Source organism: Pinus tabuliformis, chromosome 9 (assembly GCF_031772625.1).
Source record: "Pinus tabuliformis cultivar Carrire ecotype Pingquan chromosome 9, CPIR1, whole genome shotgun sequence".
Lineage (NCBI taxonomy): Eukaryota > Viridiplantae > Streptophyta > Pinopsida > Pinales > Pinaceae > Pinus > Pinus tabuliformis.
In genome coordinates, this window is record NC_142307.1 from 1,901,345,567 (window position 1) to 1,901,370,269 (window position 24,703).

A 24,703-nucleotide genomic window follows, 5' to 3' on the forward strand; every position below is an offset into this window, starting at 1 on the left:
TCCCATAGGAGCCTATAGCTATTAAGTGATTTACCTGTATCCGCCTACTAAGAGCATGTGCCACCATGTTCTCTTTACCTTTGATATATCTGATCTCGAAATCGAAGTCACTGATTGTAGCCAACCACTGAGCTTGCCTACCATTCATATTTGGTTGGTCAAGTAGATATCGTAAACCATTGTGATCACTCATCAATGTAAATCTCTTGTCCAGAAGATAGTGTCTTCACATATTCAATGCATGTATGATCGCTGCCAACTCAAGACCATGGGTGGGGTAGTTTTATTCGTGCTCATTCAGTTTTCATGACTCATAACATACCACCCTCCATCCTACATAAGGACTCCACCATGTACATTCTTTCAAGCATTTTTGTATACCACAAACTCTTTGTCCATATCTCCAATCTTCAACACTGGTGCATGTGTCAACAAATGCTTAAGCTGCTCAAAACTAGCCTCACACTCCTCTATCCATTTGAACTTCTTACCTTTCCTTTGCAATGATGTAATAGGATAAGAAACCTATGAGAAGTTCCTAGTGAACCTCCTATAATAGCCTGCCAACCCCATAAAATATCTCACCTCATCCACATTCTTAGGAGCTACACACTCCATGATGGCCCTTATCTTTTTTTGATCTACTACAATTCCCTCCTTGGAAACAACATATCCTAGGTAACGTACCTCGGTCTAAAAAAAACTACACTTGTTGAGCTTAGCATACAGTTGATGCTCTATCAACAACCTCAACATGACTGCGAAATGCTCAGTATTCTCTTCCTCATCTTTAGAATATATGAATATATCATCAATGAACACGATAAAAAACTTATCTAAATACGAACACAACACACTATTCATCAAGCACATAAATGTAGTTGGAGCATTATTCAAACTGAATGCACCTACAACAAACTCATAATGCCCATACCTGGTCCGAAAACTGGTCATGTAAATGTCATCCTCTTTGATGCATACTTGATGATATCTGGATCTCAAATCAATATTCGATAACATTGTTGCTCCTTCAACTGATCGAACAAGTCATCAATCCTCGGCAACAGATACCTATTCTTGATGATCACTTTGTTCAAGTGCCTATAGTCAATGCATAATCCAAGAGTACCATATTTCTTTTACACAAACAATACCAGTGCACCCCATGGTGATACACTTAGCCTAATATATCCCTTGTCCAACATTTCCTTCAACTATAGCTTCAACTCTACCAACTCAGATGTGCTCATCCTATAAGGTGATTTTGATATTGGAGCTTCCCCTTACACTAACTCAATAGAAAATTATACTTCCCTGTGAGGTGGAAACTTTGTAATGTCCTGAGGAAATACATCCTGAAAATACTGTAGAACTGAAAAAGTGCCCAAAACATCTACATCCTCATCTTCCTTACCTTTGTCACTAGAAATGTGTACTGCAAATAACACACACTATTTCTTGTGGCTATGCTTTTCTTGCATAACTTTTACTATAGAAAATCTATGATAGGTTAACCCAATAATGAAATATAAATCAAAGCATAATATTATAACCTACTTCTACTATCAATTTGCGGAAGCTTAAAGATCGAGCTGAACAATATAACCAAAAGAAGAAGAATCAATGGCACAATACACATGAAAATACTTTGGGGAAAGTCTCAGATAAAAACCCCACACTATTGTATTATCATACATGGTGGAAATACATAGGAATTATACAAAGCCTTATCTCTCATAGCTAGCCATCTCTCAGTACAATCCTCACATATGCTCAAAGGCAATCTTGGCTTCTCTCCAACCTTCATCTCTGCCCTCCAAGCTCCTATTTACTTGCGTTGTTCCTTTTGGATGATTAGCCTATTACCAAGTGGAAAATGAAACCTTCAAACTGCGCAATCCTCAAGGATGAATCCTTGACTGCAGGCATGAGTTTTCTCCATGAGAAAACACATGCAACTGATACTACACTATCCTTGAACATTAATCTCAACTGGGTATTTCTCAGAATAGACTGCATGAGTTTTTGATGAGGGAATCTTCAGTTAACTGGAGTAGCACTAGTTGAGTGCATTAATGCATCAACTGACTGTTAAATCACTATTAGTTCCTCAAACAGTTTGGAACTAAGTTAACTAGACTTAACTCAGTAAACTGAGTTAACTAATTACAACTCAAATATAACTCAACCTTATCTCCTTAATTTAAGGGATAACTCTTGCATGACTTCAGGAAGACTTCTAACTTGAATTTATCCAACTAATTAATTTAAAATGAATTAATTAATTATTTCCAAGTAGCTGTTAAGACTAAATTTGATTTTAATTCAAGGACAAATTAAATTGGAATATTCTTGTTTCCATATTTCAACACTCCCTCTCAACAAGAAAGGGATTATCTTCCACCCCGATCCTGTCTCTATGGAACTCGAATTTACTCTTTGACAATGCCTTTGTCAAAATGTCAGCATCTTGATCCTCTGTTGAAATATATAGCAGCAACATGATCCTCCTCGCTACAGATTCTCTGAGATGATGATACCAGATGTCGATGTGCTTGGACCTACCATGAAATACTAGATTCTCAAATAGTTTGATACAACTTTGATTATCACAATAGATCATACTTGGATCCATCCTCTGATCAAACAAACCAACTAGGATTTTCCACATCCAGATGGCCTCACATGCTGCCTGACTTGTAGCCATGTATTCTGCCTCTACCGAGCTGAGTGTAACTGACCTCTATTTCCTGTTATACCAAGAAACTGCCACTGACCCAAGGTTGAAAATCCCTCCTGATGTGCTCTTCCAATCTGATGGACTCCTTGCCCAATTTGCATTAGTGAAGCCCTGTTGCTTCACTCCATCGGTCCATTTGTACCATAATCCATACTGAGATGTGCCTCTGAGGTATCTCAATACATGCTTTGCCGCCTTCCAAAACATCTTGGTAGGCTAAACCATCGCTTGACTCAGCTGGTTCACCGCATAGCACAAATTTGGTCATGTGTTCATTAAGTACATCAGTGAACCCACAAGTTGCCTGTACATAGTAGCCTCTACCACTTCTCTTGAAGAAAAAACCTCCTTCCTTCAGTTACCTGCTAGAGAAGTCTGCATGGGCTTACACTTCTCCATGTGGAATCTCCTGAGTATCTCATTTGCATACTTTCCCTGAGACACAAGCAACTCCCCATCCTTCTACCACACTTCCATGCCAAGGAAGTAATGCATGAGACCCATGCCTTTCATCTCAAATTCTCTTGCAAGGTCCTCCTAGTAAGACACGATCAACTGATCATCACCAATCAATATGAGATCATCACCATAAAGTACAATGATCAACAGCTTACCTTTCACCACGATGTGGTACAGGTTTGCATCCGCTTCACTCTTTATGAAGCCCAACCCGGTGAACTAGTTTTCGATCCTAGTGTACCAAGCATGAGGTGCTTGCTTCAGCCCTTAAAACGCTCTCTTGAATCGGTACACATGCGACTCACGATCAAAGGTCTCAAAACCTTCTGGCTTCTCTATGTACACCTCTTCCTCAATCTGGCTATTGAGGAATGCAATCTTCACATCCATCTGATGGATCTTCCAACCCATCTGTGCTGATAGTGCCAACATAGATCTGATAGATGAGTACCTTGCGACATGACCAAGAGTATCATCATAGTCAATCCCCTCGACCTGTGAAAAACCACTGGCAACAAATCTTGCCTTATGCTTCTCCACACTACCATCAGCAGCTTGCTTTACCTTGTAAAGCCAACAAGAACTCACAGCTAACTTGTTCTCCGGTCTCGGAACCACGTCCCAAACATTGTTATGAACTATGGATTCATACTCCTCCACCATAGCATCAACCCAAATCGGATGCTGCACTGCTTCCTCAAAGGAAGATGGCTCGGTCTCAACATATTCCCCAGCAAGGGCCATGTATCCAGTGTACCTCTCAGGTGACCTCCTCTATCTGCACTGAGAAGATGGTGCTCCCACATTCTCTCTTGCATCCTCCAATAATATGTTAGCTTCTCTTGTGCACTTCCTTCCATCTCTAGAAGACTCTACTTGAGTAGATGTCTCCACTCCTGGAACCTCTGCATGTGGCTGCTCCGCATCAGTCTAAGGCTCCTCCTTAGGAACCAACATCTCCTCCACAGCCTGTAGTTGGAGCTCCCTCTCAAGGGAAACTCGCATGGCCTTCTGCTCATCAAACTTGAGATCTCTACGAACCACTGTCCTCCGACTGGTAGGCAAGTACACCTGATAGTTGTGAGGTGTATCAGTGTACCCCACAAATATCCCCAACTCTGCTGTCAGCTCAAGCTTCTTCCGTACATCCTTCGTCACATGGCAATATACAGATGAGATAAACATCCTAAAGTGACCCACATCTAGTCTCTTCTAATTCTCATTTAATTCTTTCCGCTGCACAGAAGTCCTTAAACTCTTGAGAGACATATTCTCCACCATTGTCGCTTCTCAAGGCCTTGATCTTCTTCCCTGACTCTTTCTCAACCAAAGATTTGAACTCACAAAACTTTGTGAAAGTTTGGTTCTTCTTCTGAATGAAATAAATCCAGCATTTATGAGAATAGTCATCAATGAAAATCACATAATACCTTTGCTTCACTATGGATGCCATCAAGAATGGTCCACACAAATCAGTATGAACTCGCTCTAAGATAGCCTCTGCTCAACTGTCTCAATCATGAAAGGAAGACTTGGTGTACTTTCCCAAGGTACAACCTTTTCATGTGTCAACTTGCTCAAGTTTACCTTTGGGAAGTCTTGTAGATATCTACTACATTATCTTCAAAGCCCCATGATGCAAATGGCCCACCCGCCTGTGCCACAACTCGCCATCAATAGCTTGCTTTACCTTGTAAAGCCAACGGGAACTCACAACTGACTTGCTCTCCAGTCTCAGAACCACATCCCAAACATTGTTATGAACTATGGAGTCATATTCCTCCACCATAGCATTAACCCAAATTGGCTGCTGCACTGTTTCCTCAAAAGAAGATGGCTCGATCTCAACACATTCCCCAACAAGGGCCATGTATCCAGTGTACCTCTCAGGTGACCTCCTCTATCTGCACTGAGAAGATGGTTCTCCCACATTCTCTGTCACATCCTCCAACAATCTGTCAGCTTCTCTTGTGCGCTTTCATCCATCTTTGGAAGACTCTTCTTGAGTGGATGTCTCCACTCCTGGAACCTCTGCATGTGGTTGCTCTGCATCAGTCTGAGGCTCCTCCTCCTTAGGATCCAACAATTCCTCCACAGCCTGTAGTTGGAGCTCCCTCTCAAGGGAAACTCGCATGGCCTTCCGCTCATCAAACTTGAGATCTCTGTGAACCACTATCCTCCAACTGGTAGGCAAGTACACCCAATAGTTGTGAGGTGTATCAGTGTACCCCACAAATATCCCCAACTCTGCTATCGGCTCGAGCTTCTTCCATGCATTCTTTGTCACATTACAATATACCGATGAGCCAAACATCCTAAAGTGACCCACATCTGGTCTCTTACTAAAGAAAGCTTCCTATGGTGTCTTCATCCCAAGTATGCAATGTGGGCTTCTATTATGCAAATAGACCATTGTGTTGCATGCCTCATCCCACAAGTGAAGTGGTAGGCCTTGGTCATGCAGCATTACCCGTGTCGCCCCTACAATAGTTCTGTTCTTCCTCTCAGCCACCCCATTGTGCTGTGGTTTATGAGGTGTTGTCAACTCTCGTTTAATTCCTTCCACTACATAGAAGTCATTAAACTCTTGAGAGGCATATTCTCCACCATTGTCGCTTCTCAAGGCCTTGATCTTCTTCCCTGACTCTTTCTCGACCAAATCTTTGAACTCACAAAACTTTGTGAAATTTTGGTCCTTCTTCTACATGAAATAAATCTAGAATTTACGAGAATAGTCATCAATGAAAATCATATAATACCTTTGCTTCGTTGTGGATGTCGTCAAGAATGTTCCACACAAATCAGTGTGAACTCGCTCTAAGATAGCCTCTACTCGTCTGTCTCGATCATGAAAGGAAGACTTGGTGTACTTTCCCAAGGTACAACCTTTGCATGTGTCAACTTGCTCAAGTTTACCTTTGGGAAGTCCCGTAGATATCTACTACATTATATTCAAAGCCCCATGATTCAAATGGCCCACCCATCTATGCCACAACTCGCCAATGTCTTGGCTTTGCACCAATTCTTCTTTCGTACTCAATGTTGCACAATCATCTACCTCTAGTTTATAGATATTCTTCTCCTGAATCCCTATCCTCTTGATCTGACCTATGGCTATGTGTCTTAGAAACGCCTTTCCTTTACTAAAGACAACATCGTAGCCTTTGTCCTCCAACATCGTGACTGATACCAAGTTCTTCTTTAGTCCAGGAACATACATCACATCTGTCAAGGTGGGAGGAGCTCCATGCTCCCTCTGAAAAGCAACCATGCCCACTCCCGAAACACTATACCTTTCGTCGTCACCCATCTCTATGTGCATCTTGAGGTCTTTCTCCTCCAAGGCACTAAATAAATTTTTATCACCGGTCATGTGGACTGAGGCTCCACTGTCAAGATACCAGACACAACCCATCATTAGTGACAACATGCATGCAATGAGGGTAAATTCCATTTCGAACTGAGAGGCTAATGCCTCACCTTCCGATCCTTCCGAGGATCCCTTCTTGGACTTCTTCGATGGGCAATTAGTCGCATAATGTCCCATATTGTGACAATTAAAGCATCTTACTTTAGACATGTCACCCTTCTTCCCTCCATGAGAATAATTCGATTTGAAATGGGAAGCCTTCCCCTTCCCTTTCCTTGCCTTACTTGCTAAGGCCAGATTTTCTTCATCATCATTCTTGGATGAAGAACCATCTCATGTGCTCCTCCTGATCTCCTCCTGCATAAGATCCGACCACAGTCGTTCCCAATCCAACAGTTTCTCCCTTCCATTCACAGAGTCCTGGTAGCTATTCCAACTCTTTGGAAGGCCAAGGAGAGCGAGGCTCACCATATCATCATCGGTAGCAGTTATTCCTACATTGCCAAGCTCATCTCTGCAAGTGGTGAGCTTGTTCAGATATGTGGAAATGGTATCGCCCTTCTCCATCTTGATTCTTCGAAGCTTATCCTTAAGTGCCAATTTCCTCTGGTCACTACTATTCTGGTAGAGGTCCTTCAATGTCTTCCACATTGAAAATGGAGTATCCTTCCCATGGAGACTCCAGACAATATGAACTCCCTCAAGGATGATCCATCTCGCCTTCCCCACACACTTCTTCCACTCAGCCAACTCTTGTGCATTAGTTGAAGCTGGCTTTGGGATTTCTTGATCAATGAATTCCTTCAAGCCATTATCTTCTAATACATCCTCCATTCTATCTTTCCATGTTATGTAATTCAAGCTACCTTCCAAGGCATACTTGAGTCTCAATCCATAGAACGCCATTGGCCAACCTTGAAGTATGATATGAATTCGATTTGCACTTGCAAGCCCGAACTTCAGACTTCAAATTCTCTTCTCAGCATACTGTTCACAGCTCTAATACCATGTAGAAAACCTGTGATAGGTTAACCCAATAATGCAATATAAATCAAAGAAGAATACTATAACCTACTTCTACTATCAATTTTTGGAAGCTTAAAGATCAAGCTAAACAATATAACCAGATGAAGAAGAATCAATGGCACAATACACATGAAAATACTTTGGGGAAAGTCTCAGATAAAAACCCCACACTATTGTATTAGCATACATGGTGGAAATACGTAGGAACTATACTAAGCCTTAGCTCTCACAGCTAGCTAGCTCTCAGTAAAATCCTCATAGATGATCACAGGAAATCCTATCTTCTCTCCAGGCTTCCTCTCTGCCCTCCAAGCTCCTATTTCCTTGCGATGTTCCTTGTGGATGATTAGGCTATTACCAAGTGGAAAACCAAACCTTCAAAACTGTGTAATCCTCAAGGATGAATCCTTGACTGCATGCATGAGTTTTCTCCATGAGAAAACACATGCAACTGATAGTACATTGTCCTTGAACATTAATCTCAACTGGGTCTTTCTTAGAATAGACATGCATGAGTTTCTAATGAGGGAATCTTTAGTTAACTGGAGTAGCACTAGTTGCGTGCATTAATGCATCAACTGACTATTACTCACTATTAGTTCCTCAAACAATTTTGAACTAATTTAACTGGACTTAACTCAGTAAATTGAGTTAACTAATTACAACTCAAATATAACTCAATCTTATTTCCTATTTTAAGGGATAACTCTTGCATGACTTCAGAAAGAATTCTAAATTGAATTTCTCCAACTAATTAATTTAAATAAATTAATTAATTATTTCCAAGTAGCTGTTAAGACTAAATTCGATTTTAATTCAAAATTTAATTCAAGGACAAATTAAATTGGAATATTCTTGTTGCCATATTTCAACATTTACCATCCTAACTGATGTGGCTTTCTTCTTACCCTGTAAGACTCTTGGTTCCCCATTGTCATCCAAGCACTCAATGGCCTTGTCATAACAATCCACTTTGGTTCTATGAAGATACAACCAATCCATGCCCAACAACATACTGTATGATCCCAACAGTAATACATTCAAATGTTTTGTGGTAGGCATACCATTCAAATCAAATGCACAAGCTCTTACCCAATGGTGAAATCGCTTATTTGTACCTGTAGCTAGCTAAAGTAACCAAGATTCTACATGCAATTCCTTACTCAAACCACACTTTTCCACCAATTCAGCACTAACATAGCTATAATTAGATCGAGGATTAATCAAAATAGAAATATATTGATCACAAAGCTTACCATCCATCTCAATGATAGATTCTTGATGGTCTGCCTCTTTGTTATCCAATGTTGCATAAATACGAGGAATACTCTAACCAACTACCCCAACAGTCTATGCATCATGTGGACTATATATCTGAGGCCTACCACCCTGATTATGCGGAAAATATCCCCTCCAATTATCTTTGCCACAAGTCCAACACTCTATAGGCTTTCAACTTGCATCCTTTTTTTGCTCCTCAAATCGATGTCCCTATCCTCTATCTGATGCGTTGAACTTCTTAGATGGCACTGCATTCTCTTTATTACATGTGCCTTGAGTTCTTGCTCACTTTTTGTCCCATTTTTCTTTGTTCTTTGCACTACCTTTCCAGTCTGGCTTACTCTCAGATCTGCACTTCGATTGTTCGTAGCAATTCCTTAACTTTCAAATGGTCTCCTCCAATGATTTAGGCTCATTGAACTCAATCACGTCTTTGAATGCAACCCGTAATCCACTAATGAACCTCTGAATCTTGGCCTTCTCCTATGTGAGGTAAGGCACATACCTTGGTAGCTCTAAGAGCATGCTAGTGTACTCATCATTTGTTATCGATCCCATCTTTAGCTCATAGAATTCTTTTGCCATGTCATTAAAGTATTTGTTTGAAAGATACTTCTTCTTGAATAGCCTCTAAAATTCACTCCAAGTCAAGTCATCCTCATGAATACACCTTACATTCTTCACATATTCCCACCAAATGTTTGCTTTACCTTTGAGACTGAATGTAGCTACTCTGGCTTTCATGTTCTCTGAATAGTCATGCAACCTGAAGAACTTCCTCATGCCAAGAAACCATGCCTCTGCATCCTGTGGTTTCTTCATCTCTCCATCAAAAGTAGGTGGCTTTGCTTTCTTAAACCCATCTGGAAAGTATCCCCTATTACTCCTCCTGTAAGGATGATAATGATGATGATCATAGTGCTTATATGTATCAGAACTAGAATAGTACATGTGTCTATCCCCTCTCCTATCTAGAGTGTCCAACAATCTGCCATCTCTAACTGTGTCATATCTATCTGACTTGTGACCACCATGTAATCTACTACCATATGCCCCATTAGTTCGGTCCTCCTACTCATAGCTGATCTGACGTGGTCCCTACCACTGTAAATATGACAAACTCTAAAGTATCAATGCATTTACCTCTACTTGTTTTCCCTGTGCCTACATGATTCTATCGTTATCTGCCTTACAACTCCTTATTTCTTCCTTTAAGCTTCTCAATGTATCTTCCAAATCAAACGAATTCACAACACCATAATTCTTATCTGATTCATAGGAAGAGTTTTTATAGGCTACCATCTTGCTAGCCATTTGATATTTCTTCATGCAAGGTATATCATGTTAGCTAAACCAAATCACAATAAACCAATGTACCTTACTATACCTCAAGGAGGATACCTTGTCTGCAAGATCAACAAATCAACGTGATACATGTATAACATAATCTTGAAGCATATAGAAACATAACACATAAGCATATAACCATGAAACCATCATTCTAGCTAGGGTCCAGTCATCAATGCATGACCTTATCAACAATGCACACCGCAACCTCATGCATGAAAACAACCATTACATCATTGTACACATGACCACATGAAAACATTATCATGCATAAGAAATGTGTAACCAACCACACACATGCATAAACACATGTAATCAAGCATAAACAAGCAATACTTGTAACTAACCTACAAGAATGATACATGTAACCAAGCATACAAGAATGTAACCAAACATACGAGAATGTAACCAAGCATACAAGAATGTAACCAAACATACAATAATGTAACCAAACATACGAAATGATACATGTAAGTGACTTAGCACAACATGTAACTCATCATACACTCATGACGATGCATCCCACAATAACAACATCAAATTCCACATGACGACATCACTACAACCATGATCAACACCATGCAAATGCAACAAGCACATGGAATGCAAGTGTAAGAGACACACATGCAACTGACATGCATGCATGACCAACACGCAGCCCATCCAGTCTGAGGGGTGGAACATGCTCTGGTACCACTCTGTAACACCCTCCTCACACATCTACCCAAGCAACTGGCCAGTCGAGGTAAACATGTGATGAGAGGCCACTATGATATGATTCGATCTCTTAAGTCACATTAGGGAAGTGGAACCAATGGAAACACACCATACAATTATTCAACATCAACATTAGGACCCTCGAGAACTAATCCAACCTTTCTTCCAACCAACCCCTGGATCCCACTAATATTTTGGACCACTTGACCTCTGGACATTCTCATGCTATGGGCATGCCAATGTCCAGGGACCTCTTGACACTCTCACCAGCCTGCAAGACAACATCCAGGGACTATTTTGCACAGTGTTGTGCCAAGGTCCCTGGGATTTGAGCCACTTTTTCAGGCCCAAAGCCCAGATCGCTACCTAGAATTGAATAACATCTTCATAACAATAAAGTAATAAGGAAATGACAATCTAAATGCAATTACTTGAATGCAACCTTGACTAGATCCCTACTAGCCATGACAGGCATTTCATCAAAAATATCACCAATATGTAATCTACAAGTGTAAATAACATATCTAAGCATAGGGGTATCATACTTAGCTGAGATCGCTAAGAAGCATTAATGCCTCAACACATCAACTGCCATTTCATCCATTAGGTCATAGATACATTTTTCATTCATTTACTAGTAAAAATATGATGAGAGCCATACATATCTTCTATCATAAAACATATATATAACCAGCATAATAGCAATAGAAATACCAACGAAATCATAGCCATATGATCCACATATAAACTAGTATAATACTCATAGAAATACAAGGAGAAATAACCACATATTGATGATGCAAAATCCAAACTCTAGATGGGACTTCCATTTTCCACCCGACCATAGAATGGCTGATCCAAATATCTCTTCAACCATTCACCTTTGTGTCATATTCCAAGCATGAATGTGGTATCTCATATAACACATCAATCCAAAACCATCTAGGGCTTCCAGAGGCCATCCACTACAACCCATCAATAGTGATTCCACCTCATAGCCGGACATCACAAAACCATCATCAGATTGGTCTCTATGCAAGCCTTCCAGGGTTCCAGAGCATTTGTTCCAATCAAGGCTTCCAGGACTAGTAACTCAACCCACAACTGTCGTCAGGCTTCAAGAGCATTTGTCCAATCAGGGCTTCCAAGACTAGTAACTCAACCCACAACTATCGTCAAGCTTCAAGAGAATTTGTCTAATCAGGGCTTCCAAGACTAGTAACTCAACCCACCAAGGGATTCCAGAGAATTTTTCCAGCCAAGGCTTCTAGGACTAGCAACTCAATCCAAAATATTATAGGTCTTCCAGGAACTAATAACTCAACCCAAGCTAAGGAAACCAACCAAAACAAACAAACCCACAATCTCCATGGCTATCCAGGAAATAGCAAGGCTAGGCAATCCACTGTCAATCCAGGAAATCCTCCATGCGAGTGATAGATCATGACCAATAATTCACATGCATATGCCATACATGCAACTAGGTACCTGCAAGAAAATCTCATTGTAGTTATTGATCCCAATGTCCTCTTGCACTTTCTTTCTCTTCCTTTTCCTTCTTACTCCAAAATCCAAGTATGCCACACCCTCCAAGAGTGCTCCAAGAAAACTCCAAGTATCCAAGAGTATGAGAGAGAGAGAGAATAAAGAGAGAGCTCCAACACTGAACTAACAAAAGGTTACCAACTAATCCTTAGTAGCCTTTTTATGAATGAGGCCTTTATTTTCTTCATTTCCCATTATTTTCCTTCATTTTCCTCCTCACATGAAACATGTGACCTTTCTCCTCCCTTTTCTCCTAATTTCTATTATTTTCATAAATAAAAGTGCCAAAAATGTCATTTTTCCTTTCCAAATCCTTGCCATTTCGTTTGCTAACTTCCTTAGCCATATTAACCAAAATGAACACCTGCACTAGGATGGCTTACCCAACATTCAGCTTAGAATAAGTGTCCTATCAACCATGGTTATTATTTTTATTTTATTAACTTTTATTACATGGAATTTTCACCACGGTTGTTACAGAACCCTCCCCCTTTAGGGAACACCATCTTCAGTGTTCAACAACACCTATAACCACAAAACTGTTGTAAGCAAAGTATACTACAGATGGAGCTTGTTAACTTAGCTCGATGTAGTATTTACAATGATCAACCTGCTGAGAAGCAAACCAACATGAAAAAATAACAACATAACATCATAATGACATGATACCCATACTTCTTATTGAAGCTTTATAGCATAGCTCATGGTGGTATTTAGATCCATATACATATGTACATATAGCAACATCACCAAAACATATACCAAGACATGTACCAAAATTTCTTTGCCTCAATCGATAAACAAGGAAGGATACATAGCCCACATCTGATTGCCATCTCCCATGTAGCTCTATTGGGCCCAAAGTGTTGCCATTGCACTTTGACCTTCTTGATTACTCAATTCTGGAGCATGAACATATTTTTCTGCAATATACATTGAGGCTCTAGCTAGAATTCTCCATTTGGTTCCATGTGCAATACAAACCAGTCAATCACATGATCATCATCTTTAACATACTTCTTAAGAAATGACACATGGAAAACATCATGTAATTTCACTGCCGAAGGCAATGCAAGTCGATAGGCTACTGACCCAATCCTCTCAATGATACTGAAGGGTCCACAAAACCGTGGTGCCATCTTGGCACATGATCAATCCATAAGGAGATCTTCTTTGGTTTGATGCACAAGTACACTTGTTCCGTAACCTAGAACTCTTTAAACAACATGTTCTGATACCTTTAGATTTTCTTGATTACCTACATTTCCTATTCCATGTCTACCAACATGTTGGGTCCAATAAGTACCCTGTTCACTGGATCACTCCAACTAATGGGGGTATTCCAACTCTGCCCATACAATGCCTCAAATGGACTCATCTTCAAATATTCCTAATTCCCATTGTTGTAAGTGAAATCTACAAGTGGAAGATACTCTTCCCACTTTCATTTCTGATGCATCACATACATCCTCAACATGTCCTCCAATATCCTGTTTACCCTCTCTATCTTTCCATCTATTTATGGATGACAAGTTGTATTGAACACCAACTTTCTGTCCAAACCTGCCAATAACACCTTCCAAAACTTGGAAGTGAACTTTGCATCCCTGTACGACAGAATTTTCTTCAGAACACCATGCAATCTGACCACATCTCTGATGACTACGTGTGCTACATTGCTAGCTAAGAATGTAGACTTCACTAGAATGAAATGTGCAACCTTTGTCAACCTGTCCACAATAACCATGATGGAATCATGTTGTCTCATTGTCCTTGGTAAACCTGTGATGAAGTCCATGGAAATGACTTCCCATTTCCACTCTAGAATCGCAATTGGCTATAGCAGTCCACCTAGATACTTACACTCTGCTTTCACATGCTGAAAATTGAAACACCTAGCCACAAACTCTACTACATCCCTCTTTAGGTTCAGCCAATAAGAAAATTTCTTCACTGCATTCAATGTATTTTGATAACCTGGGTGACCCGAATATGGTTTCGCATGAAACTCTCTCATAATCACCTTCTTGAACTCACAACTATCTGCCACATATATCTTGTCTCTCAACCTAACCAATCCATATGCTATAAGGCAATATTCCACATCATGTGCATCTGCACTTGTAGCTGTTGTTGTACCTGTACTATCACTTGTACCTATACATGTACTACCACTTGTACCTATACATGTACTACCACTTGTACCTATACTCATACCTATACCATCACATGTACTTGTACCTGTACTAGTACTCTACTACAACTTGTGCATAATCTCCATATATCTTATATCCTGCTGACCTGCCTGCAAGATCCTATCCTATAAGTTTGTCCCATAGGAGCTCATAGCTGCTAAGTGATTTACCTGTATCCTCCTGTAAGAGCATATGCCACCATGTTCTCTTTACATTTGATATATCTGATCTCGAAATCGAACTCACTGATCGTGGCCAACCACCGAGCCTACCTACCATTCAGATTCGGTTGGTCAAATAGATATCGTAAACCACTGTGATCACTCATCAATGTAAATCTCTTGCCCAGAAGATAGTGTCTCCACATCTTCAATGCATGTATGGTTGTTGCCAACTTAAGATCATGGGTGGGGTAGTTTTATTCGTGCTCATTTAGTTTGCGTGACTCATAACATACCACCCGTCCATCCTGCATAAGGACTCCACAAAGTACCTTCTTGCAAGCATTTGTGCATACCATAAATTTTTCCATATCTGCAAACTTCAACGTTGATGCATGTGTCAACAACTGCTTAAGCTGCTCAAAACTAGCCTCACACTCCTCTATCCATTTGAACGTATTACCTTTCCTCTACAACGATGTAATAGGATAAGCAACCTGTGAGAAGTTCCTGATGAACCTCCTATAATAGCCTGCCAACCCCATAAAAGATCTCACCTCATCCACATTCTTAGGAGCTACCCAATCCATGATGGCCCTTATCTTTTTTTGATCTACTACAATGCCCTCCTTGGAAACAACATATCCCAAGTAATGTACCTCAATCTAAAAGAAACTACACTTGTTGAGCTTAGCATACAACTGATGCTTTATCAACAACCTCAACATTTATGCTAAATGCTCGGCATGCTCTTCCTTATTTTTAGAATATACTAATATATCATCAATGAACACAGTAACAAACTTATCTAAATATGAGCACAACACACTATTCATCAAGCACATAAATGTAGTTGGAGCATTAGTCAAACTAAATGCAACTACAATAAACTCATAATGCCCATATCTGGTACGAAAAGCGGTCATGTAAACGTCCTCCTCTTTGTTGCATACTTGATGATATCTGGATCTCAAATCAATCTTCGAGAACATTGTTGCTCCCTTTAACTGATCAAACAAGTCATAAATCCTTGGCAACGGATGCATGTTCTTGATGGTCACTTTGTTCAACTGCCTGTAGTCAATGCATAATCCGAGAGTACCATCTTTCTTCTTCACAAACAATACCGGTGCACCCCATGGTGATACACTTGGCCTAATATATCCCTTGTCCAACATTTCCTTCAACTGTAGCTTCAACTCTACCAACTCAAGTGTGCTCATCCTATAAGGTGATTTTGATGTTGGAGCTTCCCCTAACACTAACTCAATAGAAAATTATACTTCCCTGTGAGGTGGCAACTTTGTAACTTCCTTAGGAAATGCATCCTAAAACTATTGTAGAACTGGGTAACTTCGCAAAACATCTACATCCTCATGTTCCTTACCTTTTTCACTAGAAATGTGTACTGCAAATAACACACACTGTTTCATATGGCTATGCTTTGCTTGCATAACTTTTACCATCCTAACTAATGTGGCTTTCTTCTTACCCTGTAAGACTCTTGGTCCCCCATTGTCATCCAAGAACTCAATGGCCTTGTCATAACAATCCACTTTGGTTCTATGAAGATACAACCAATCCATGCCCAACAACATACTGTATTATCCCAATAGTAATACATTCAAATGTGTTGTGATAGGCATACCATTCAGATCAAATGCACAAAATCTTACCCAATGGTGAACTCGCTTATTTGTACTTGTAGCTAGCTGTAGTAACCAAGATTTTTCATGCAATTCCTTACTCAAACCACACTTGTCCACCAAGTTAGGACTAACATAGCCATAATGAGATCTAGAGTCAATCAAAATAGAAATAACTTGATCACAAAGTTTACCATCCATCTCAATGATAGATTCCTGATGGCCTGCATGTTTGTTATCCAATGTGGCATAAATACGAGGAATACCCTAACCAACAACCCCAAATGTCTGTGCATCAGGTGCACTATATATCTAATGCCTAGCACCCTAATTATGTGGAAAATATCTCCTGTGATGATCTTTGCCACAAATCCAACACTCTAAATGCTTTCAACTTGCATCCTTTTTCTACTCCTCAGATCGATGTCCCTGTCCTCTATCTGATGCATTGAACTTCTTAGACGACACTGCATTCTCTTATTACCTGTTCCCCAAGGTCTTGCTTGCTTTTTGTCCCATTTTTCTTTGTTCTTTGCATTACCTTTGAGTCTGGCTTAGTCTTAGATCTGCACTTTGATTGTTTGTAGCAATTCCTTAACTTTCAAATGGTATCCTCCAATCATTTAGGATCATCAAACTCAATCATGTCTTTGAATGCAACTCGTAATCCACTAATGAACCTCTGAATCTTGGCCTTCTCCTATGTGAGGTAAGGTACATACCTTGGTAGCTCTAAGAACCTGCTAGTGTACTCATCGTCTGTTATCGATCCCATCTTTAGCTCATAGAATTTTTTCACCATGTCATCAAAGTATCTATTCGAAAGATACTTCTTCTTGAATAACCTCTCAAATTCACTCCAAGTCAAGTCATCCACATGAATACACATCACATTATTCACATCTTACCACCAAATGTTGCTTTACCTTTGAGAGTGAATGTAGCTACTCTGGCTTTCATGTTCTCTGAATAGTCATGCAACCTGAAGAACTTCCTCATGCCAAGCAACCATGCGTCTACATCCCATGGTTTCTTCATCTCTCCATAAAAAGTAGGTGGCTTTGCTTTCTTAAACCCATCTGGAAAGTATTCCCTATTACTCCTCCTCTAAGGATGATAACGATGATGATCATAGTGCCTATATGTATTAGAACTAGAATAGTACATGTGTCTATCCATTCTCCTATCTAGAGTGTCCAACAATCTTCCATATCTAACCACATCATATCTATCTGACTTGTGACCACCATGTAATCTACTACCATATGCCCCGTTAGTTCAATGCTCCTGCTCACAGCTGATCCGACGTGGTCCCTATCGATGTAAATCTGACAAACTCTAAATATCACTACATTTACCTCTACTTGTTTTTCCTGTGCCTGCATGGTTTTGTTGTTATTTGCCTTACAACTCCTTATTTCTTCATTTAAGATTCTCAATGTATCTTCCAAATCAAAAGAATTCACAACACCATACTGCTCATCTAATTCATAGGGAGAGTTTTTGTAGTCTACCATCTTGCTAGCCATTTGATATTTCTTCATGCAAGGTATATCATGTCAGCTAAACCAAATCACAATAAACCAATGTACCTAAGTATAGCTCGAGGAGGATACCTTGTCTGCAAGATCAACAAATCAATGTGATACATGTATAACATAATCATGTAGCATATAGAAACATAACACATAAGCATATAACCATGAAACCATCATTCTAGTTAGGGTCCAGTCATCAATGCATGACTTTATCAACAACGCAGACCGTGACCTCATGCATGAAAAAACCATTACATCATTGTACACTTGACCACATGCAAACATTAACATGCATAAGCAATGTGTAACCAACCACACACATGCATAAACACATGTAGTCAAGCACAAACAAACAATACTTGTAACCAACCTACAAGAATGATACATGTAACCAAGCAAACAAGAATGTAACCAAACATACGAGAATGTAACCAAGCATACAAAATGATACCTGTAAGTGACATAGCACAACATGTAACCAATCATACACTCATGACAATGCATCCCACAATGACAACATCAACTTCCACATGACAATATCACTACAACCATGATCAACACCATGCAAATGCAACAAGCACATGGAATGCAAGCATAAGAGACACACATGCAACCGATGTGCATATATGACCAACATACATCCCATCCAGTCCAAGGGGTGGAACATGCTCTGATACCACTTTGTAACACCCTCCTCACGCATCTACCCAAGCAACTGGCCAGTCGGGGTAAACATGTGATGAGAGGCCACTATGATATTATTCAACCTCCTAAGTCACGTTAAGGAAGTGGAACCAATGGAAACACACCATACAAACATTTAACATCAGCATTAGGACCCTCAGGAACCAATCCAACCTTTCTTCCAACCAACCCCTGGATCCCACTGAGATTTTAGACCACTTGACCTCTGGACACTCTCATTCTATGGGCATGCTAGCATCCAAGGACCTCTTGACACTCTCACTGGCCTACAAGGAAGCGTCCAGGGACTATTTTGCACAGTGTTGTGCCAGGGTCCCCGGGATTTGAACCACTTTTTCAGGCCCAGAGCCCAGGTCACTACCTAGAATTAAATAACATCTTCATAATAGTAGAGTAATAAGGAAATGACAATATAAATGAAATCACTTGAATGCGACCTTGTCTGGAGCCCTACTAGCCATGATAGGCATTTCATCAAACATATCACCAATATGTAATCTACAGGTGTAAATAACATATATAAGTATAGGGGTATCATACTTAGCTGAGAATTGCTAAGAAGAATTGATGCCTCAACACATCAACTGTCATTTCATCCATTAGGTCATAGATACATTGTTCATTCATTTACTACTAAAAACATGACGAGAGCCATATATAGCTTCTATCATAAAACATATATATAACCAACATAATAGCAATATAAATACCAATGAAATCACAACCATATGATCCACATATAAACTAGTATAATACTCATAGAAATACAAGGAGAAATAACCTCATATTGATGATGCAAAATCCAAACTCTGGATGGGATTTCCATTTTCCACTCGACTGTAGAAAGGCTGAGCCAAATCTCTCTTCAACGATTCACCTTTGTGTCATATTCCAAGCATGAATGTGGGATCTCATAGAACACATATCCAAAACCATCTAGGGCTTCCAGAGGCCATCCACCTCAACCCATCAATAGTGATTCCACCTCACGGTCGAACATCACAAAACCATCATCAGATTGGTCTATATCCAAGCCTTCCAGGGTTCCAGAGTGTTTGTTCCAATCAAGGCTTCCAATACTAGTAACTCAACCCACAACTGTCGTTAGACTTCAAGAGCGTTTGTCCAATCAGGGTTTCGAGGACTAGTAACTCAACCCACCAAGGGATTTCAGAGAATTTGTCCAACCAAGGTTTCTGAGACTAGTAACTCAATCCAAGATGTTACAGGGCTTACAGATCATTTGTCCAACCAAGGATTCCAGGAACTAATAACTCAACCCAAGCTAAGGAAACATGAGAATCAACCAAAACAAACAAGGAAAATAAACCCACAATCTCCATGGCTATCCAGGAAATAGCAAGGCTAGGCAATCCACTGTAAATCCAGGCAATCCTCCATGCCAGTGACAAATCATGACCAATAAACCACATGCATATACCATACACGCCAAAACTAGTGAGGAAGACATACATGCAGCTCGGTACCTGAGTGATCCAAAATCCAAGTATGCCACACCCTCTGAGAGTGCTCCAAGAAAACTCCAAGTATCCAATAGTATGCGGGAGAGAGAGAATAATGAGAGAGTTCCAACACTGAACTAACAAACGGTTACCAACTAATCCTCGAAATCCTTTTTATGAATGAGGGCTTTATTTTCTTCATTTTCCATTATTTTCCTTCATTTTCCTCCTCACATGCAACCTGTGACCTTTCACCTCCCTTTTCTCCTAATTTCAATTATTTTCATAAATAAATGTGCCAAAAATGTCATTTTTCCTTTCCAAATCCTTAGCCATTTCCTTTTACAATTTCCTTAGCCATATTAATCGAAACAAACACCCGCACTAGGATGGCTTACTCAACATTCAGCTTGGAATAAGTGTTCTATCAACCGTGGTTATTATTTTTCTTTTATTAACTTCTATTACATGGAATTTTCACTAGGGCTATTACACATACATACTCCAGCCCCCTCTAGTTTTGAAGTTGTGACCTCTTAGGAGGAAACACATGCTCTTAACTATTAGGCTCACTAAAGCTATCATATAAAATACATTTTATTAATAAATATCATCCTTTTCTTTATTAAAATACATTTCTAAATATATAAACAAATTTAGAACCCTCAATAATCCCAAGAAACTTAATCTAAACAAATTTAACCACTCAAGTTTTTTATTTGAACGATTTTCAACAAAACAGAAAACAACTCATTCAAAATTACAAAACTAACGTATTTAATTAACTCAAGTTCAATTATTATATCTAATATGTAAATTATTTAATACTGATGTACATAATTCAATCTAAAATCACTTTCTTACCTTTTATTTAAACTTAATTTTTCTCGCTTAATATACTAAATATTTAATATTTTATGATTAAATATTTATAAATAAATCATAAAATCAATGGGGGTGGTAGAAGTTTTTTTTGTTTATAATCTTGATAGAAAATTTGAAATAAGGTACTCATTGGAATTAGGGCACATGACCAATAATCAGGTCGAGATGTATGGTTTATTGCAAGGTCTGCTCCTAGTAAACGATATGAAAACTTTCACATTGTTACTTCTAATCATTCAATACTTTCGAAACAAAACCTACCCCAAGGATCAACATTTGAAGATATTGCTCCAATGAATTCAAGATTTCTAGAGGATAAAAATCATTCTATCATATTCCCCAAAACCATAACATAGAGGCCAATATTCAAGCCAACAAGGCATGCCTTCTTGAGATTGGACAAACAATAATTAATAATGTTCAAGGATGGTAGACCCCACCTTGATTTCACCTCTCTTTCTCTTCCTAGTAATACTTTTATAATATTCATGGAAATAAAATATCAGCCCTCGCACACTGCTAAGTTTTCTTGCACAGGGATCTATTCAACTTATAACAGACATGACAACCTTGTAATTGTGGTATCTTATGTCATTTAAGAACTTGCAAATCTCCTTATGGTGTTATCCCTATGCAAGACAATGGAAGCTCGATCTCAGTGCCTATCCTCCACCTTCACTGGTTATTACTCACAAAATTATGGAAATTAAGTTTAGATGTGGTTTCATTAACACTGATGTGTGTGAACAATTCACCCTGAGGTATAATTGAATGGAAAATCATTACTCCCAAGCTCAAGGTTCACCCCTCCCTAATCTTTGTTAAACCTAAGTCATCTAATGGCCTATAGAATTGGTAAGGTCTTGTCATTATTGTGGGAAGCCTTATTTGGAATTTTCTTTGATTATTTAATGGTTGCATCATTTTAACATATGACGAATTTGGTATTCTGGAGTGGTCTGCTAGCCTATTCTGTTTGTTTTTCTCCTTCGTCATTTCTTATATTGGGACTCTTCCTTCCTATGCTCTTTTTAGGTAAAGCCTTAAGCCTAGCTTGCCACTCCTCTATCTCTTCCCTTAGTTTGTGGTCTTAAGCATCTTTCCTTGCCTCCTAGAAATACCATCTCGGCTTCATTATGTCATCCCCCCTCCTCTGTTGGAAACAAACTCCCCTGAATGAGTGATTCCTACACCTTTCTCCCTTTCCCTATATCGCTTTGTTGAATGCCTTTCCCTCCCAATTTTTCTCTCTATCTACTCTTTGCCTGCTCAAAATGACCTCTTGCAATTACAAAGATGCTTGGTCCCAATGTCTTGGTAGGAGACATCCTCAAGATCCTCTACAATTGGATATTCTTGAGACCATCATAAACCTCCAGGACCAATGGAAAACTATTTCTTTGTTGTTGGAAGAATTTAGGACCTAAAGAGCAAAATGGATTGCCATGATGAGGAAATCGATGCCTTCATCAATAGATTGTAGACCTGTAGGATCAGCCTCAGGCCAAAAACTGTCAGCCGTCAGAACTAAGTGTCAACAATAGGTATATAGGAAGCCCCCTTTTTAAACTTAATCGGGCTCTAGATGAGGACACTCCACCTATTGTTTAATGGCTTCTCAATGTAAAATTTTCCTAGTGTTAAGATGATTTTGCAAGGTGTATACTTGTCGTCATATTGCATTTTTTGTCTTCTTTCATAGTCCTTTTAATCTAACTATTCTTCTGGCCAAGACACACACGTCTATGGAAAATATATATAACTCATCTCTTAAATATTTACCACAGCCAAACACAAATTTTTAATATAATCTTCTCATTTTTATTAAAAAATAATAAAAATTAAATCATAAAATCAAAATATATAAAATTACATTATTAAAATACAATTCCAAATATATAAACAAAACAAGTATAAATATATAACAAACTATTCAGTGTACATATGCAAATGTGTAACATTCACCTTTTTATAATAAGAGTGCTAACTATATATAACACAAAATTTTAATACTTTCTATTATATATATAGCATTTTTTATTGATATTTTAATTATAATCAAACGTATATAAGTGACCTCCACCCCAACCTTTTATATATATATATATATATATATGAGGTTGTAAGAACATGTAACTGAAACAACACTCGGACGTGGGATTCATACACCTGAAATGACCCTTGGATGTGGTATTCATACACTTACAGCCCCACACACACAGGGTTGGGGGTGGATGTCACCCTTATATAGCATTGACGACACTCGGATGTGAGAATCATATATGTTCTTACAACTTTATATACGTTGGGGGGGGGGGTGCGGGGGGGCGGTTGGGGTGGAGGTCACGCTTATATAACATTGATTATGATAAAATTAAAATTTTCAGCTATAACTAAAATTTTAATTGAAATGATGTTTGATGTAATTTATACACCATTAAAATGAGCCATACTATATATATATATATAGCGTTGGGGTGGAGGTCACCCTTATGTCCTATTAATTATGATAAAAAAAAAAACATCAATAAAAATTGTTTTATATATATATATATAAGAATTATTAAAATTGTGTTACATATAGCTAGCACTCTTACTATAAATAGGTGAATGTTACACATTTGCATGTGTACATTAAATACTTTGCATGTTCTAGTTTGTTATATATTTATCTTTGTTTTGTTTATATATTTGAAATTGTATTTTAATAGTGATTTTAATGAATAGATATGAGATTCATGCAAGGCATTTTACATATTTTTATTTACTTACGAGTATATATCATTTATTTTATTCTTCTTATTTAAATTTTTTCATTTTTTCATATATCTATATATATAATTTTTCATTTTTTCATATATCTATATATATATATATATATATTTAACAGCATTTATTCTAACTATTATATATATATATATATTTAACAGCATTTATTCTAACTATTAAAATTACATATTGACAATTTTTTTATAATTTATGTTTACTCATTAAAATAAAAAATTATTAATTTATAATCAAGAAATAAAAAACTGTAATATTAAAAAAAAAAAGCCTAATTGTATTTAATTTTAATATTTTTTTTTATATTTTTAAAAAACTAAAATTTAATATAATTACATAATTTAAACTGGAAATTTTATAAAAATGTTTCATAAAACATAGTCCTGCCCATAAATATGATTAAAAATACATTATTTAGCAAAATATAGTCCTAAATATGACTAAAAATACATTATTTAACAAAATATTCATTACTCTGTCCATTTTAAATTCATTTAAATTTTATGGACAATTCTTTGATCTACTCATTATTACATTGTTAAAAATACACGAAGAAATTTATTAACTATATATTAAGCACTGTATTTTTCTCTAGAATTCATAGACCAGAGATCCCACACTAATGAATCCCCTCCTTTCTTGATGCAGGGGCATGGAGCAACTTTAGAATTCAGGCTTCTAGAAAGTCCAAGTTTTATTTTAGAAAATCAAATCTTTACTTTAAATTGTAATAGCATTGAACCTTTGTTGATGCAGCGGCATGGAGGAACATTCGAGTAGAAAGTTGAAATTTTATTTTAGAAAGCGAAATCTTTAAATTTAAATTTCTATTGTAATAGAA